The following is a 20,659-nucleotide window of genomic DNA, read 5'->3' as shown; positions in this document are numbered from 1 at the left end:
TAAACGTTAAGTGTGAGCGCGTATAAAATACGTTTATTGTGTCGTTATAGCCGCCCGAAGCGGGAGGGAATGCAAAAAGTGGAGATTACAGATTTAAGATTCTCCAGTATGGGACAAGTCGTTACTCCGGTGTCTTTCGTCGATAAAAGTTAATCAGAGATGACGCGTGACAGCAGTGATGCACGACAGTGTGCTGCGAAAATTGTATCGAAGTTTACTTCTTGTACGATAACACTAACAAGATAATATTCGCCACAGTACCGATACGTAATGCGTTGTACACGCGACGCCAAAATACAAAAGTCGTGGCGAGCGTTGAGTGTTTAATATGATAAACATACAATAATCACTTTCTCTTTTACATCACTGTTTACATTTGTCCCGGTCTCATCCTCTGCTACGCTACTTTATCCCTCCCAGGGGTTATTAAATAAAAAAATAGGTAGGTAGCAAGATGGACAATTTATTTACCGCACACAAACACAGTATAGCTCGGTCGGCAGAAATAAACAATGGGTTAGAGCCCATACATACAGTTTTACAGTGATTAACCTCCTCACTAGCCTAGCACTTCCCTGACGTCACTGGTCGCTGCAGGAACAAGTGGCCGCGCGCCGAGATCAGGTCCAGGTACAGGTGTAGGTGTAGGGTTCGAAGGTCAACCCGCTACAGTCCACCGCGGGGAAGCAGGAGACTTAAGGTGTACGTGAAACCCTGTAATGCGCAATAAGCGAAGGCATTACACACTGGCCGTAGACGGTGAGCACCCACAGCAACGCTTAATAGGGAAGCGCTAAAAGTGTAGATGTGTTGCTGTGGATGTTCACTATCAGATACGGAGATAACAATAAGTCGGTTACTTAGCCAATTCAAAATTTGAAAATTTTAACGGTAACTAAAACGCAAGTAGGCAAAAATTACATTATTAAGAAAGTGTGGGGTAAACTACTATGCAAAAACACATAATAAGCTTGCAATAGAAATAAAGTTAAGCGATAACACAAATAAAGAGATTACCCAGCTAAAGCAAAGCGAAAGAAACCGTTATGGTTTGCTTAGCTTCTGGCTAATTTAAAATTGTATAGCACTTACCCAATCGGGGTTTAAATCACACACACTGAATATGCTGAGTATTATTATATGTCGAGATATATAGTCGAGGGAACGGTAATGACGCCCTTAAAAAGTTTAATCGCTATGGCGGTTATAATAACTTAAAGTTAGTGTTCAAAAAACCGGCGTGCGTTCGCCTCGATATCCAGATTCGCACTGGCAGCAGCCGTGACAGCGGCGACGTGGAAGCGAGGAGTCGCTGGTGCGGTCCGGGTGCCTAATATGTCGCTCGTTTAAATACGTGCGTGGTGATAAAATGTAGCTGGCCAGAAATTTTGATGCGTTTAGTTTGCTACTGTAAATAGTTTAGTTTTTGTAAATAGTTTTAGTTTTGTAAATAGTTTTGTTAATTTTATTTTACTCAACATTTTATTAAAAAGAATTAAGACATGTAACAATTAATGTTACATTACCCCCCTCGTTTCAGAAAGAGTTTTTTTCTCAAAAAAAAACTCGTCTATAGTTTACTACTAACACTACACATTCATACTATCAACTATCAAAATCCTTTCATAATATCAAACAAACTCTCTTACACAATAGCTTCAACAATATAAAATCATGTTGACGCGACCTTCTATAACAAGTTATCTGTGATTATCGCACAGAAAACCAATGCTAGTCGTAAGATGTTAATTTAAGGTGACTTGTCTCAACTCATTTTAAAAAAATGTAAAAAAAATCTGTTAACCACTAGACTTAGTGTTTTTAAAATCTTTGATATGCCAGACACCTATATTTTTCCCTGACATATCTTCCAACACATAGATAAGTGGAGACCGTTTTTCAATTACACGGCATTTGACAAATTTAGGTGCAAGCTTTTTACTAAAATATTTGTCCTTGTTACTTAGGACAAATGCGCGCTTATAAACTATGTCTCCCACATTAAACTCCGCCGGCTTCCTACGTAGGTTGTAGTGTGCAGTATTCTTCTCATGTGCATGCCATAACGAAGCCTGCACATCATTGAAAACTGAACGCAGACACCCTAAGTTTTCAGCGTATAAATCGCGAGGAAGGAATAACACTTCATCGCCCAGGTCATTGTCCGTATAGTGCGATCCGCATAAAACTACTTCCCTACCGTAAACTAAAAATGACGGGGTATAACCGGTAGCTTCATTTACGGAATTGTTTATCGCGAACTGAACCTTGGGGATGGAGGTGTCCCAGGATCTATGATCGTTTCCAACAAACGTAGACAAACTAGTTACAATAGTTTTGTTGTAGCGTTCTACCGTGTTAACTTGTGGTGTATACTTCGGCGTGAAAAAAACGTTAGGGATTTTGTATTTTTTAAATAGCGCGTCAGTGGCTGAACTTATAAACTGTGTCCCATTGTCCAAGAAGATTGTTTGTGGAACTCCGTGAACCAAAAATATAGAATCCTCTAAAATCTTAATAACTATGTCCGCAGTAGCGCGACGCACTGGGAAAATAAGACAAAATTTTGAAAAAATGCACATTATAACTAATATATAAGAATTTTGCTTCCGACTAGTGGGAAGAGGACCCACAAAATCGATTGAGATCATCTGGAAAGGTCTCGAACATTGCTTCGGGCGACCCATTTCTCCCAATGTAGTGTGATTTTGCGCCTTATAAGATAAGCAAACCGAGCAGGAACCTACATATTTAACGACATCCTGGTGCATATTTGGCCAGTAGTAATTTAATAATAAGCGCCGATAAGTCTTAAAAATACCAAGATGTCCACCAGTTGGCTCGGAATGGTTTTCGGCGATGATGCTTTCACGGAACTCGCTAGGTACGACTTCCTTCCAGTCAAATTCTGAAGTTAATTGGGTGTTAATATTTTTTGTGAGTCGGAATAATGAATTATTTTTAATGGTGAAATTAGGATAATTTGAAGGAGTAGTCAGACAGCCGTTGTATATCTTTTTAAACCAGATGTCGTCTGTGTTGGCATTAGCCAGAGATATTGCATTTACCGGAAAAGCTCTAGACAAGGCATCAGGAATAACATTGTCGACACCTCGACGGTGTTTGATAACAAAATTAAATGAGGACAGTCTTACCCCCCATCGAGCTAATCGTCCTGTGGGATTTTCTAACGACAGAAACCATTTTAACGCGGAGTGGTCAGTGTACACCGTAAATGTTTGTCCGTTTTCTATATAACACCGCCAATGTTCGAGAGCAGCTAACACGGCAAGGGTCTCCCTTTCAGTTATGCTGTAGTTCTTCTCAGGACTGGTGAAAGATCTACTCATGTACGCAATCGGATGTTCCTTACCGTCTATAGTCTGCGTTAGCATAGCACCAATACCGTAACTACTCGCGTCGGTGTGCACTTCGAAGGGCTTGGAATAGTCCGGACAAGAAAGAACAGGAGCGGAAACCAAACATTCCTTCAACGAATTAAAAGCCGCGTCAGCTTCCGATGACCACTTGAAAGAAGGAGCGTTTTTCCCGTTAGCAGTGAGCTTATTAAGTGGACCAGCCACTGTGCTAAAGTTAGGGACGAAACGTCGGTACCACGTAGCAGTGCCGAGAAAGCGTTTTAACTCCTTTCTATTGGTAGGGGTCGGAAAGTTAATAATGGCTTCCACCTTGTCCGGATCAGTGCGTAAACCACGAGAATCTACCACGTAACCTAGATATTTTAGTTCGCTTCGAAAAAAGTTACACTTTTCGAAGTTTACGGTTAAATTTGCCTGTCTCAATTTGTCCAAAACCCGCAACAAACGAGAAACATGCTCATCAAAGCTAGAGCTTATTACGATGACGTCATCCAAATAAGCGAAGGTCTTAGACTCCATGTCGCTAAATAATAAATCCATGAGACGTTGTTGCGTTGCGGGGGCATTCGTTAACCCAAACGGAGTGGTTTTAAAACGAAAAGTGCCACGGCCCGGAACGTAAAATGCGGTTTTATCGCGGTCTTCTGGCGCTATAGGCAGTTGCCAAAAAGCTTTGGACAAATCGATACTGCTCAGGTACTTAGCATCGCGAAGGTTATCTAATATCTCCGAAACATAAGGCAAATTGTAAGCATCACGCTTAGTCACTGCATTCAATTTCCTGCTGTCTAAACAGAACCTCGGCTGTCCGTTCTTTTTATTAACAATGAGCACGGGTGAAGACCAGGCGCTTTCGCAAGGTTCGACAACGTCAAGTGACAGCATTTCGTCCACCTGCTCAATTAAGATGCGCTGCTTTTCGGGGGACATCCTATAATAACGCTGTCTAATCGGTTGTACGTCACCAGTGTCAATGCGATGGCATATTAAATTTGTTCTACCGAGACCCTTTTCCTCTGTAGAAATAGTCCGAAACTGCGCAATCACATTATCAGCTATCGCTTTCTGTGACACCGACAAATTATCGTAGGAGTTGATGAAAGGTTCACCGCTACTATCTTTTATTTCCGCTAATGGGACGTTCGACATCGTGATGCTACCTATATAGTTCGGGCAAATCCGAAAAGCGCGCCAAAAATCCACTCCTAATATAATTGATGTCTCAATTTCGGGAACAACATATGCCTTAATAATGTGAAACTGGCCCTCAAAAGTAACTGGCAAATTAACCGAACCTAAGGTGTTTAATGACTGACCGCCAGCAGCTATTATTTTAGTGTGGTCATCCTGGTTTAAAGTGCAGTCTACTAGATGTAAATGAGAATTGTTTCCCAGAATTGAAACTGCAGCTCCAGAATCAAGTAACCCAACAGCATTAATGTTATTTATTTTAATATTTACATAAGGCCTAGAGTCATTTAGTGGTTTTGATAGCAGAATTGTAGCAACTCTGTATGACGAGGAAAATTTTCTTATAAAATCAAGCCAAGCATCCCAGTCTTGCTTGCTAAAATTGTTACAACTCTGCTTAATTAGTTTTTTTGATTTTTAGTCTTACTACAGTTAGGGCAGTCGGGTGTCTTCACATCCTTCATACCACATTTAAAACAAACGATATCCCGTGGAGCCTTGCATTGACGAATGTGGTGGGTGTTATTACGACACCTAGGACAGTAAGGTTCCTTTTTAGCCACGTTAATTGCATGTACATATTTATTGTTATTACTAAAATTATTATTCCTATACTGATTGTAATTATTATTTGAATTATTTTGATTATATTTATTGTAACTACTATTATTAGTCTTATTTATAGATTTATGGACATCCTTAGTGTACGCAAATTCAGGAGCAAGCGTGTCGGAAGTAACCTTAGGAGGCTCTTGAAATTGCGACAGTCGAGTCTGAAATGCCTCGTAGTTACGACATAACGAACGCAAAGTGTCTATAGTTGTGATTTGAGGTGCAGCCGCTAATGTACTAGCATAGCAAGGTCTGATGTTATGCAAGAGAATTTCTAATTGTTCTACTTCCGAAAGAGGGCTGGATAAACGCGAGAACATTCCACTCATAACTGCCAAGTAAATGGTAATATTCTCACGTTCTCCCTGAGTACGAGAACGGATTTCCGAAATGAGTCTATAATCATAATCAGTTTGACTAAAGTCCTCTTTTAATAACCGCGCTAATTCAGGCCAAGAACTAACTTTGTCCTTTACAGCACGATACCAATGAAGGGCATCGTCTTGAAAAATTTCAGATGCAAAACTTAGGACTTTTTGTTGAGAAATATTCCTAGCCAGTATAAATTCATCAACACGCTGTATAAACGAGCGAACACAAGTTTTGCCAGTAAATTTTAATTTACTTAAATCGGATGATGTACGATCGCAAGATACAGAAATCATGTTCTGTAGTTCCGGTACAGTAGATACTGAGTCTTTGACAGAACTAGCACTAGCCGCATTCGAAGAAGTACTAGTAGAAGGCTTCTTGGCTAACAAAGTAGAAAGTTTTTGTGAGAACATTTTATAACCGCTAACAATATCATCATATTCCTTTTTAATGTCGTCACTACGCGTTATCCTCTCGACACGATTGTATAAATGATTCAACATATTCTGTGTCCGCAATAGTGAAGCAACGCTAGGATCGCTAGCGTCAAGATTTAATTGAATTTTCGTTAAAACTTCTAAACAACCCTTAAGGTCCTGTCTTGCGTCAAGAGGTGACTCTAATATATATTCTGAAGGTAAATCAGGGGATAATTTTATAATTTGTTTTCGTAACTCCTCAACAGAAGGTGCAGGAGTCGCGCCTCTAATACGAACTTCATATTCCAACTCAGATTTTTGAAGAGACAGGAACTTAATAGGAAGCATATTGAAGATCAATTAAAAACAGAAGGATAAATGACGCATGCGCTACTACTCACAACACAAAACAAAAAATTTAAAAGAAAAAAAACAATGACAAAACTAAAAAAAAACAAAGCTTAAAAGAGAAAAAAAAACAATAATTAAAAGAGAAAAAAAACAACACGTTCTCCGTTCTGTTACAATTAAAATTTAAGAACGTCTGGTTTTTTTTAACGAAAAAAAAAAATCAAATTAAAAAAAAAAAACAAAATCATAAAAGAAAGAAGCAGAAGAAATAAAAAAAAATGCTACTAATGTGTACTGTACCTTAATTAACTAATAATACAATACTAGTATGATATTTATTTAAATGTGAACACAATAAAAAAATTATAATGAAAAAAAAAACAATTTTAAGAAAGCGTCGTTTTAGGTGCCCGAGACAAAAACATTAGCAAGAAATATTTGCACAAACTATGCAACTAAACGACTTTAAATTAATAAAAATTAATGTAGGGTAGATTAATAAATTATGACCAACATTAACTGCTCAAAGAAATTGAAAGCTTGTGACGTACACATTAGTAACGGAAAAAACCAAAAAATAAAAGACGTTTACACAGACAACCACTAACATACACAACCCACAACCAAAGGAGGAGGAGTAATCAACTGTATTTCTACCACGTTTAAGGGCGCCAGTGTCCCGGTCTCATCCTCTGCTACGCTACTTTATCCCTCCCAGGGGTTATTAAATAAAAAAATAGGTAGGTAGCAAGATGGACAATTTATTTACCGCACACAAACACAGTATAGCTCGGTCGGCAGAAATAAACAATGGGTTAGAGCCCATACATACAGTTTTACAGTGATTAACCTCCTCACTAGCCTAGCACTTCCCTGACGTCACTGGTCGCTGCAGGAACAAGTGGCCGCGCGCCGAGATCAGGTCCAGGTACAGGTGTAGGTGTAGGGTTCGAAGGTCAACCCGCTACAGTCCACCGCGGGGAAGCAGGAGACTTAAGGTGTACGTGAAACCCTGTAATGCGCAATAAGCGAAGGCATTACACACTGGCCGTAGACGGTGAGCACCCACAGCAACGCTTAATAGGGAAGCGCTAAAAGTGTAGATGTGTTGCTGTGGATGTTCACTATCAGATACGGAGATAACAATAAGTCGGTTACTTAGCCAATTCAAAATTTGAAAATTTTAACGGTAACTAAAACGCAAGTAGGCAAAAATTACATTATTAAGAAAGTGTGGGGTAAACTACTATGCAAAAACACATAATAAGCTTGCAATAGAAATAAAGTTAAGCGATAACACAAATAAAGAGATTACCCAGCTAAAGCAAAGCGAAAGAAACCGTTATGGTTTGCTTAGCTTCTGGCTAATTTAAAATTGTATAGCACTTACCCAATCGGGGTTTAAATCACACACACTGAATATGCTGAGTATTATTATATGTCGAGATATATAGTCGAGGGAACGGTAATGACGCCCTTAAAAAGTTTAATCGCTATGGCGGTTATAATAACTTAAAGTTAGTGTTCAAAAAACCGGCGTGCGTTCGCCTCGATATCCAGATTCGCACTGGCAGCAGCCGTGACAGCGGCGACGTGGAAGCGAGGAGTCGCTGGTGCGGTCCGGGTGCCTAATATGTCGCTCGTTTAAATACGTGCGTGGTGATAAAATGTAGCTGGCCAGAAATTTTGATGCGTTTAGTTTGCTACTGTAAATAGTTTAGTTTTTGTAAATAGTTTTAGTTTTGTAAATAGTTTTGTTAATTTTATTTTACTCAACATTTTATTAAAAAGAATTAAGACATGTAACAATTAATGTTACACATTTTATATTTAAACAACAACACCTTCTTGTAGCAAACTTGCAATACACATATTTAAAAACAGAATTAGAAAGCCTAACTTGAAATCGATCTATTTATTTATTTTAAAAATAAATAACCCGTTCCATTTGTCAATCTGCTTCGATATTTAAAATTGCGAATGTTATGTACCCATAACACGATCAGTGAAATGCAATTAATTATGGAAACGCATTGCATAATAATATTGGCGCTCACATTTGCTCCGTGCATTTCCCGACCGCAAAGTTAATGAATCGCTCCTACGCAGCTATGTGGTCCTGGTACCTATGGCAAGCAATAAATTATTTCTGTGAAAGTTAGTCTTTCTATGAATTAGTAAATACTGCATATCGCCCCGACTTTTTAATCAGAATGATCTTATTACCAACAAAGAACATGGGAATTAAGCGTACATTTCAAAGAATCATTGTAAAAGTATATATTAGCTGGCCAATAAATCATATCATCACTCGTCGTTTGCTAAAGGATGTTGATATAACGACCAAATATGACGACCTTTTCTATAGTCAGTATTTAACACACATGGCTAATGCTTAGGGCCCAAATGAAGAAAGGACTTTAAAACACACTGAATCAGGTCATATTTGAACATGCACAAAAGGGTCACCTATACACATGCATCCATATTACTCCAAACAATCTGTTGAATACTAAAAACTGCCAACTGAAAACCACACAATTTCGGCCTCTTCAAAAACTCTCACTAATGCAAAAACATTACATTTACAACAGAAAACTGAACCCACCATTAATTATGTGAACGTTGCATATTCGCGCACGCATTCAAACGCGTGTAACCGCAGCCTAAATGAATCGCATGCTTATCACCTTTTGTGTACAAACCATGGAGAACCAAATGACTAGCGGAGGTGCCACGGTGGAAAATCACCTAAGAAAGTAGCGCGCCAAAATGGTGTGTTCGGGGGACGAAGAACGCTACCGCCTTCGCACTTTCACGTCTTCATTGCACCCGACCACTTTTTGTGATTACAAAAATCTTTGACCGATTCCTGAAAGAACCCAAAAGCCTTGTTTATTCTCCTAACTGATACATCTATTTTAGTTTATAATGCCTGTGTTCACTATTTACAATGTAACTGTTTGTTGTCTCTTCCCAATAAAATAAAAATAAAAATAAACTGATCCTTTAGGTCATGCCCACCGTAAGAATTTGACCTAGAAGAAGCCCCCTGACCTACATGCATTGTGTCATCTCCACTTATCTTTCCTTATTCCATGGTCTAACCACTCATTAGAACCGAACGATTGTCTTGCATTTTACATTCCATTGTCAGCTGTGAAAGGGGCGCAGAATTTGGTTGCCGAAGATACGCGGTATTGGAATTGCAAATATGCTGGGATATAAGTTTCTAGTTGTTGGTGTATGCGGTTGTTCTAATGAGTAGTCATTTGTTTGTTGTGTGTTTTTCAAGGTGAGATAGCTTAGTGACTTATGAGTCATTGTTTTGAATAATTATTATTATGACTAAGTAAATATGTAAGAGAAAATTATTAATTCTTTTTAACTAGTGATAATTTATTTATAAGCAGAGTGACCCCGTAAAAAAAATCTTGGCACTATATATCTCATATAAAGGAGGTCTAAATTTTAAATATTGTATTTGTTACACAATGCTTGCAACATTCTAATAACAGTTTTCGTAGAAAGGCTGTAACATAGAGTAACACAATTCCTCATCTCTAGTTACTGATTCGAAGGAAAGTTGTAAATATGACAATTAATAGACTATGTTTTACATACATAAGGATGTGTCACAAAGATAAAGAGACAAAAAAGGGATATTATAATTAGAAGGAAAAGGATACATCTTGAAAGTTACTCCACAAGATACAAAAAAATATATCAGAGTTATCTAAATTTTTTGACGACCTCGATGGCGCAATGGTCACTATGCCGGACTGCCGAACCTGATTCCCGGTTCGGTCGACATTTGTGTGATGAGCATGTTTGTTGGCCGTGGTCTGGGTGTTACAATATGTATCTATCAACATGTATATATATAGCTATATGTAGTCTATCAGTTATGTTAGCACCCATAACACAAGTTAATTAATAACTTACCATGGGGCTAACCGACCGTGTGTGAAAATGTGTCCAGGCATTATTTATTTATATGTCCAGGCATTATTTATCTAAATGCTAAATGCTAGATAAAAAAGTCAGTTATGTCAAAGCAACTGTTTACTATAATTTTTCACGTTCAATTTTCCAATTAAATAGTTGATTTATGTTTTTTTTCTAACTGGCCATAGTTAATCAATCTTTGCTTCTAACTACTAAATACAAACAACAAAGAAAATGCAACTACTTCACCTTTCAATACAAATTCACATAATTTTGAACCAACTCAGCAATCCATATGGCCACCATTATAATTCCGCATATGCCACCAAACAGTATGAATACAGTCTCGCTATGAATAGACCTTTACAAGGATAGCTAAGACCGTTTACAAGGATAGCTATTACAAGCCCAAAGGATAGTCGCCCACCTGAGACTATCAATTGGCGGGTTTTAAGATCATATGCTTACTTTGTAAGCAATTTGGATGATGATAAAATTCTTAGTAATAATGTGTGATTGTGGAGTGCTTTGGTTTTGGTTTCGTGGGAGGTGAATTACTTAGTATATTTTCTTGTGTTTTGTTGAGTTCATGTTACTTAATTGAAAATGCACTGATAATTTGAGAATATCTGGGAAGACATCCTAAAATAGTTTTCGAAAATAGAAAATGTATATAGGTTCTGATACCGATTTAAAATGTATTTGTTTTGAAAATCAACGAATGTTTATTAGTAGACCTTACTTACCTCGCCTCTTTCAATTATTTAAAAGATGCATATTTCTAAAAATTGGCTCAAATTTCAAAGTAGAGCTTGATTCTTATACGTTACAGCAATAAGAACTATTATGATAAGATTATAAACACAATTCATTTTATAGGTATTTTATTTTTTCGATAATTATCATATTTACATAATATTTACAAAATATTTATATTAATTTTATAATTTTATAGTGTACAATAGCTTTATAACAAAAAATCATAAATCAATATAATTTTCGAAATAAAATCAATGAAAAATCTCCAGTCTCGCAGTTATTTTTCAAGAACGCCATAAACTAGACGGAATTAAAATTTATAGCTACATTGAAGTTATTTTTGCGAATGTCCACGGAATATTTTACTTTTTAATGTTAGTTAAATCTACCAAAATGCTCACATTGATAACAAAAATATTAATTTACAACTGAAAGATTAAGCTTCAATTGTAAATTACTTTTCGTTTGGTTTTTCTTTATTAAGAGGGAATTAACTTGACCTTTTGTAAGGATTGCCATAGTAACAATAATGGTCAGCTGTAAAAATATTAAAATCTCAAATATCTAATTTAATCGTCTGAATTTTAAGTCGTGTCGTGTCGTCGTAAGTAAGTAAAAAAGTCGTGGTGGCCTAGTGGGTAAAGGACCAACCTCAAGTATGAGGGCGCGGGGTCGATCCCAGGTCAGGCAAGTACCAATGCAACTTTTCTAAGTTTGTATGTACTTTCTAAGTATATCTTAGACACCATTGGCTGTGTTTCGGATGGCACGTTAAACTGTAGGTCCCGGCTGTCAGTGAACATCCTTGGCAGTCGTTACGGGTAGTCAGAAGCCAGAAAGTCTGACACCAGTCTAACCAAGGGGTATCGGGTTGCCCGGGTTACTGGGTTGAGGAGGTCAGATAGGCAGTCGCTTCTTGTAAAGCACTGGTACTCAGCTGAATCCGGTTAGACTGGAAGCCGACCCCAACGTGATTGGGAAAAGGCTCGGAGGATGAATCGTCTGAATTTTAAGCCAGCATTTTAATACTTTCACTAGATTTATTTTAATCATATTTTTTATAAGAAATGTTAAGTAGTATCTAATACGATAAAGATTGATACATTTTACTATATTTAATTCTTAGATTTCCCAGAAGTTACCCACAACTTTGTATTACACATACTTTTTCATACATGTCATCCATCTTCGAACAATAGTCGAATACTGGCCGAATGTCATATTGTTTCTCATATTCTTACGCCTTTTTATAAGAAAAAAAAATGTTTTAAGGCTGGCCACCCCAGTGGCCAACGCATCCCAACATTTCGACACTAAAACTTTGATTTACGACTTTTGTCCGCCGATTGCGCACTAAAACAGCACTTACGTCACTTTCAATTTTAAAAGGGAATGTCCTCACACCGTAGTGTAAGGCACGTGTTGAAAGGACGTATGAATGAAGAAGGATCAACATATCAACATATCAACTATAAACTATATTCATACAGACTCAGTAACATAAGGTGTCAATTTTTTTGACCTTATTCTTGGCAGCAATAAATAGTAATTAATATTTAATTATATTTTTTCAATTTCACACTTTTCTTTCTGTATTTTGTCAGTTTGTTCATATTTAATGGTATCATTATGTATTTACATTAAATTAAATAAAAACTTTTGCTATTTATAATATAAGTGTGATTTACTCCACACGTCTTTACCTAACACTACGGTGTGACTAAGGACTGCCTTAACGCGAAGCTTTTTAACCGCCCTCGTTGTAAAACCGTGTGCGTCGCGATTGTCCGCGTTACGCAGTAAACTCGCCATTCTTACGCTGACGAATAACATATATTATCTATCATCTAAACATGCCTTTAGCTGCACTGTGCAGTCTTCGCGGATTTATGCTGCACTTGCCAGCAAATAATTATGAAACAAAACAGTAGCCAGTATGTTGTGAACGACTGTGTTTTGTTTATGGCTTGAAAATTATCGTTTTTGTTTATTGTTGACACACATTTTTATGATTTTTTCTAGGATTTCTTTAAGATTTAACTATCTATAGAAATGGTTATTCCAAACAACGAACAGTCGGCTAATTTGATATGAAATCATAGTATATGACAGTAGCTGATACCAAATTCCATTAATTCGAAATTTAAAAATAAAGACGTAAACTCGCATTTAAAAACACATTCCAAAAAAAAAGAAGCCGAAAAATTTAAAAAACGAATTTGAAATGGCCCCTCCGGATGAGCCCAACGACACGTTATATCTCATTGTCTTCATTGTACTGGTCAGTTGAAAGAAAATGAGCACGTTTCATTATAATATCCAAAGGCTGTCAGCCGATACGCACTTCCTTTCGACGCCATGTGGCCGGCAAAGCTATTTAATTTTTAACATTATTATAAGTAACTGGTTAACGATAAAATATTATTTTTTAAATTATATCCTGCGACACGTTAAGTATTGAGTCGATTGAATTTGTTTGTGTTGAATGTGTTTTGTTAATGCGGCACGGGTCAGTTTTGTAAAGGGTTAGGGGGAAGAACTCTTAAAAGGTAGGTAGGTATAGTAGAGGTATTAATAGGGATACTGATAAAAAATAAACTCTGTCTAGTTTTGTTTGGTCTATAAACCTAGATTGTAAGCAGATGTTCAGTAACATTTCAAATTGTGTTTAAGTTTTTTTCTACTCCTGCTCTATTATCTATATCATAGATGCAATATAACATTTATTAAGTATTCTTTCATAATGTCTAGTACGCAGGTACTTGAAATACTACCTTAGCTAACTTTCAATAACAGCTATTTTATTTCCAAAAATCCGTCTATAAACCTTTTTTCTATTTCCTAGAGATTTCAAATGTAACCTTGAAATACGTGAAGTAAGGTCAATGCCAGAGGCTTCTGACGTAGAGTTTTTGTTTTAGAGAACCCTCCCTCTAACAATGTCTGAATACTGCCCCCATGTCTTGACCGATAGACGGGAAGGGAGTTTGGAAATACAAGTTTTTTTTACATTTTTAGAAAATCTAAACACACCATATAGTCGGTAAATAGGTTCATATGTATACCGTCAAGCTGAAAGCTATCATATAAAGTTATTAACAGATAAATAAAAAGTTTATTTAAAAAGTACAAAATGTGAGTAAATATTTCTCTTATACAAATATACATTACTTATTCTTACGTAAAACCATCCTAAATTAATTGTAAATAAAACTTGACAACATATTATTATAGTTAAGAAACGTATAGGTCTATCTATATTCTACATATAACATCAGCCTCCCGACCGGCTTAACTTAACTACGCACAACTGTGCTTAACACAAAACCCTTTTAACCTAAGTACAAAACATCATTTAATTACTTCCTCCATCGAACGACTCAATCAATTCACTATGGAATTCTCATAGGAGGATAAACAAAGGAGTCTTTATGCCTAAGTACGTACTCAACTAACCAGGCGTGGTCCGGTGACGTAAGTACAAAAACGTAAGCAATAATTAAACGACCTAACTTATAATTAGAACAAAATACATGATACCTTAAAGACCCTATACAACTGATTTTGTTATACCATTTTAAACTCTATCTCCGCGTTCTAAGGTTGATTTTTGCTATGGAATCCAGTTGCACAAAACACTGGGCATTTTATTCATAAATCGAATCCATCAAAGTTTAAATACCTACTGGCTGGATTAAGATATCGCTCGACTATAGTATTTCAGATTTTTATTGGTGTTCTGTACAACATTTATTGGGTCAATAATTTTGAAAATTACTTACAATACGTATTATTTTTGTAGGTGCTGTTATTTTTATAGGTGCTTGGTAATTTGCTCGTTATTTAGAAAATAATGTAATTTTCATATGTATCATGTGATCAGTGTGTAGTAAGCACTTAATAATTTTACTACCTTAATAATTACTTTAACATCTTTAATGTCTGTTGATAAATCTCGTCAATGATTGGTAATTCGCTTCCCTAACGAAACCAATAATACAGGGAAACCAGTAAAATCATACTTATTGGATTTAAAATAAAATAGAATTGAGCAGAAAATATCATAAAAGATATAACATTATAACTCATATCGAATAAAACAATGTATATGATATGTTTGCACTAAGTTCGAGACAATATCTCAGGAGCTCGCATTCCTGTTTACTCCATATCTGTAGTATCGAAGCGAGATGAGGCGAAGTGAGATTTATGATTCAGAAAAATCTCTTAATGGACCATCGGGCGCATGGTCCGCAGTGATAAATGTGCAATTTCAACTCTAAGAATGCAAGCACCAAGTTTTGACTTGCCATGATATAGTAACTTACAAATGTTCACACTATCCGTGATTAACGTTTAGCTTTATTGTTGTTTTGTATTTTGTGACGTTTTATTCTTTTGTGAATTTGTTTGTGTTCGGTTTTTGAATTTGAATTTGCAAGAATGAACTCTAATTGAAATTTTTGATGAATTTGTTCTGATGTCATTTGAATATTGTTTTTAAATTATAAGTAAGGTAATAATTGTACTTAATCGTTTTAAAAGCCATTTCTAGAACATTTTCTTAATGCAATAAAATGCAATAGCTTTTCTTAACTTCTATTCAATTAGCTATACAAAATTACACAATTTGTACAAAAACTGCATAAATCGAAACAAAAGCATAATTAACATTGTTCAGTGACACGGTCATTTTAATTACAGTACTTTGTAAGATATAATGCGTCGCGAGACAAAGCACCGCCACATTAACGTCCTCCGCAAATTGGGAGACTTAAGTGCTCTAGCCAAAGACATAAACAATACGCATCGCTGTTTCAGGCAAAACACTCCACACTATAATTTTTCCACATTCATACAATAAGGGCCGCAGTCAATGAGTCTAGTCTGATACTTCCACAAGTAAAGTTTGTACGCACACAGACGCACGCCCCACTCGTTAAAGCTCGAAGAGATCGCGTGCAGAAAGCTCCACACACGCACACCGCCGCATGGCCGGCGCCCTAAGCTGTGGTCAGTACTAACGCAAACTGTGTGACGGACACACGAAAAACGAGCTGAAAACGGAACGCAAAACTAACTAAATCAAAAGAGTATTTACATTAGCACGCGCGAACGTTCCCTTGCAGGCAGACTCGTCGCGTCCGAGCCGCGTATGTAAATGTTCTGCGCTTGTGTTAGTTTATGATCATCTGTCAAAAGTCGGATACATGTGACGTTTCGCGTCTGAAATGTAAACAAAAGTTGTTCGAGTCTCAAGCCATTCATTTGGACGTTATTTACGATCTGCGATGAGTATGTTACGTGAGTTATGAACTTGCATACGTTGAATTAATTGCATCAAAGTGTCGCGGACGACCCTTTGGATTATTTTTGTACGAGTAAGTAGTGAAATGCAACTTGTTTAACTTTCATGTTTCTTGAGACAAATTTGTACGTAAATAGAGGGATATTATCGCTGCAAACCGTTTAGTTTAGAGTATGAAATACGTGTTTAGTGGCTTGTAAAAATTATATGAAATTGCGTTGTCAGCTGTCATAACCAACAGTTGTTAATTTTGTAAATTGTGCCTTTGTTTAAGTTTGTTTGACAATGCAGTATTCATGGGTGATTTCAGTTTATTTGTTATTCCTTTTTGTAAAGATTATGGTTGTCATATTTTGTTACAAAGCTTGGGTTACTTGCAGGGAATTATTGCATTCACCCCTATAGTTATTAGCAAATGAAGCAGAATATAAAATGAATTTAATAATAATATATTTTGCAGGCTTCACTATCATTATAGCCACTACCTCATATGTTTGTAATAATAAACATTCTCAGAATATGAATAACTTACCTGTAGGTAACTAATCATTATTTCAGCGTTTAATAACGTCATATGAAGGCCACAACATTAACTCAAAAAAAATCTTTTCCACTTGCTATAAGTTTTAGTTATTAAGTATTGCTGCACTTACACACAACATTTCAAAAAACAATATAATATGTAATTTTTCATTGAAAAAATCCTATAAAAAGTGAATAAATAAAGTTAATTATTTATTGCAATCGGTGATTCTTCATTAGCGGCCGATGTGGTAATCTCATAGCCACGCCACTAATCCTTAGGGTGACGTCCGGTTACATTTATGTGGGGCTAGGGCTGTCACACTACTAATCATGTTCGGTGATGCAGTGAAAAATGTTTGGCTGACATAATATTAAAGGCTTTTTTTGCCATCTTCTGATAGGTAGGTAATCCTTTTTTTCAGAGGGTTACAAAACAAATTGATGACATGTTATTGTTTCCAGCTTGAGTTATTTTCTCTTGTTTAATAGGTACATTGAATATCAACTGTACAAAACATATCTTAAAACTAATGTTTACTACAAATCAGTGAAATCAGTCATATTTTTCTTTTATGTGAAAAAAAAGTTTGTGTATTTTTTTAAGCTTTAATTTTACTATTTAGAAATCTTCAGTTCAAACCTGTATTGCAAATATCTGAGTATTGCAGAATGCTCTGGGACTTCAAACTGCCGCGTAGCAACCCTACTCGATCACACATACAGTGTGTACGTACAAATATTTGAATGTGCGAGTGCGTGATGACAGTGTGCGCCTCCCCTTGTGACACCCCCGGCCGGTTATAATTGCATTCCACTAAAATATGACTCTTGAGTTTATCTAGTAGACTGCAGATCGATACATGCAGCTGGAATCCTTAAAAAGACTTGTTAAAAATAAAATGGTATTGTACCTTTAAATCAAAACTGCATTGTAAAAAGGAGCAACTTTATTTTTGGAAATCTTCAATCAAATTCAGTGAATCACAACGTAATTCCCTTCAAACCACAGCCATAAACAAAACGGGACATTAAGATAAATCCTGTTAATCAAGTAAACAAAAACACTATAAAAATGTTCATTAAAACAAAACAAACAAACAGGAGAGGTTATTACGCTCATTAACAAACGTTAAGGAGTTTTATTAGAACAAAAACCATCCAAGGAGGAGACAATACACTCCGTTAAGAAGGGGGACCTTAAGTGGCGCGCGGACGTTACAGCATTTTCTTAATTTCTTGACCACTACACTCACACGCAGCGGGATGAAATTAAGAAAACATTCACCACATTAAGCGTACACTATTTATGGTTATATTTGTACGGTAACCCGACTAAATCTAATAGTTGTCTAGCTGAAGGAACGCCGAGGTGCAAGCCACACTCTCGCACCGCCCGCCTTTTTTATTTGGGTGTCGGGTGAGTTTGTCTGAAGGTTGGACGTCTAATGAAATGTTCTACGTAGGAGTTTCGGATATCCTATGTAATTAAACAGGTGTCTTGTGGACTTAGCAAAGGTTCGCTGTAGCGACGACTTTTTCATTTAATTAACTAAGGCAATTACGTGCTAATAAAAATTTTCGTAGCACAACATTTTCGTTAAATGCTACGAGCAATTAGTGTTACTCGCGAGATTAGTAGAAAAAGTTTTATTAGTGTAATTGAAGTGGTCTGCGTGAAAATGATATCACATATGGATGCTGAAGAAAAACAAACGCTATGTAACTATAGCGATATTTTCTCAGCGGAAAACTCCTTAACCGACGACGTCTTAGCGTCCAGCCACGAAAGCAATAAAGAGCGCAGGCTTCCACGTTCATTAATTAACCCCCACTGCTCCTATCTCTTTCACACTTAAGCAAACTATTTGTAAATGAGCGGACCTCTCTTTCGCCCGAGCTTTGCGCAAAAATTAACTACTACATGTTCCGCTTTCGTGGTATTCACACATGGAACAAGAATGCATATGCACGTGCTAAGACAAGCAAAAAGACAGCTGAAGAGCCTTTTCCTTAACTTGGGAAATTGGTGTTAATTACAATAATGGTAAGGCACAGTTTTGTTTGCTTTAATTCCGCTTTGTATAATGTTTGTGATGCGACCTTCGGTCACGTGTGGTTAGTTTCCTATAGTCGTGTAATAAATCTCTTACTCCTCGTAATTACAATGTTCTTGTCTGTTGTGTGTTTTCATTAAGGGTGAGACACATAGATGTAGTTTGGCAAGTTATTTCATCAACTATATTGTAGCTAGAAGTAGTGATGCAACTCTGTATTAATTTTGTTGAGGACAAACTTTTGACCAAGATTCAGGGTTTCAGGACTGAATTCATAACTACACAGTTGGACCCAAAGTAAAAAATGAAATAAATATTTGACTTGATTAAACTGACCCTGTTTTTATGAGACGTATCTAGGAGCAGATTTATTTATAGGTACAGGCATAAATATTTTGTTTTTTTTTTTTTATATAACTAAATTTTGAACTTGTCTTTTTATTTTGCCTATGAAAAAAAGCGTCTGATACAAAATAAGAAGAAACGATAGATTTTGAATCTTTTTATCCTGTATGTAATTTTAAGTGATTATATTTATAATTATAATTTTGAAGAAACCAATGAAATGAAATGAATCTGGTCATGAAAGACTCTAAAGGCAAATGTCCTAAAAAGACCTTAAGGAGCGCTAGAGTGTCAACTTAATTATCAATTTTTAATAAAGAATATACTTTGATTGATTGTAGAAGTTTATTTGATAAAAATAAAATTTATTTTAATATTAAATAATAAAATTTCCAAATCGTTCAAAAGTTCTTAAAAACTCAATACACTAAAACCTCATAAACAACATTTCGACATAAACATTGCACAGACGAACAGACAAACGAACATGTTCATTAAAGGGTTACAACCATCTAAGCTCATTCATGCTCTCTTCTAGCGCACGAATTGTCTGCCAACTTATCAAACTGTGTCGCATCCGACGCGACGGCGATAAATTTATTCCTATCCTTTTTCACTACGGTATACACAACCTCATTTGCCTACCTAAACTTCTTTCAAGACACTATCATATTTTTTTTAATATAATTGCTGGCTGATTAGAATGTTAAAAAGTTCACATTTTAAAATTTGAAAAGTTGAATATTTAAAAAAGAGAATCGCGGATTGTCGCGCGGTGTCGGGTCTGTTCGTCCCTGTCGCTCGTGTTGGGCGGCGGCGCGCGTCTGGGCGGGCGGTATGCAAATGCCTAGCGCCGCGGTGGTGAGGGTTCACTGTGTGTGTGTCTTGTACCATTGGCCGCGCTAGAACGGCCAACTTCGCCACCAGTTACGGTTGTTTTTCGTTCCGTTTCTAATTAACTTCCGTATATTCTTAAAGTAACTTTTCTCATCTCGTTCTCTTACTTTTTCCGCACTGTTTTGTTATCGTTAAAACGACCGGTTGTTATGTGAAATACGCTCGCGTGTGATATGCGAAAGTTGCATTTTTTGTCGAATTTTCGTGTGTGTTTATTTTTGCGAGGCGTACCGTGCTCGGTTTCGGATTCTTAATATATGTAAATGCACCCGTTTTGAGTATTATCAACGTTTTCTAAATACAGAGTTAGTTCTCAGTGTCACGACAATGTTGAGTGATTTCTGAAGGCGAACGCTTTTGGTAAACGAATACATAGTCATAACCCTTGCCCGTGTTTGTAACTCGGCTAAAATGTTACTTTTATAACTTAAAGAGTGAGATTTTACGAGCCTTAAAAATAAATTACTCGCCTCGAACGGATAATCGTATATTCGAAGA

At 36.5% G+C, this 20,659-nt stretch overlaps 2 long non-coding RNA genes across 2 annotated transcripts; both read right to left on the bottom strand.

The window, feature by feature from the left end:
• Positions 1-443: 443 nt before the first annotated feature.
• LOC124635079 lies at positions 444-2,420 on the bottom strand. The gene is made up of 2 exons (XR_006984958.1): positions 1,093-2,420; positions 444-714 (listed from the first exon to the last, which is right to left on the bottom strand). It is a non-coding gene; the product is annotated as an uncharacterized LOC124635079 (long non-coding RNA).
• A 4,646-nt stretch (positions 2,421-7,066) lies between these two features.
• On the bottom strand, positions 7,067-8,137 carry LOC124635078. The gene is made up of 2 exons (XR_006984957.1): positions 7,716-8,137; positions 7,067-7,337 (listed from the first exon to the last, which is right to left on the bottom strand). It is a non-coding gene; the product is annotated as an uncharacterized LOC124635078 (long non-coding RNA).
• Between the last annotated feature and the right edge of the window lie 12,522 nt (positions 8,138-20,659).

This window comes from Helicoverpa zea, chromosome 12 (genome assembly GCF_022581195.2).
Source record: "Helicoverpa zea isolate HzStark_Cry1AcR chromosome 12, ilHelZeax1.1, whole genome shotgun sequence".
Classification (NCBI taxonomy): Eukaryota; Metazoa; Arthropoda; class Insecta; order Lepidoptera; family Noctuidae; genus Helicoverpa; species Helicoverpa zea.
Note: the sequence above shows the minus strand (reverse complement) of the source record. Positions and strands in the feature narration are given on the sequence as shown.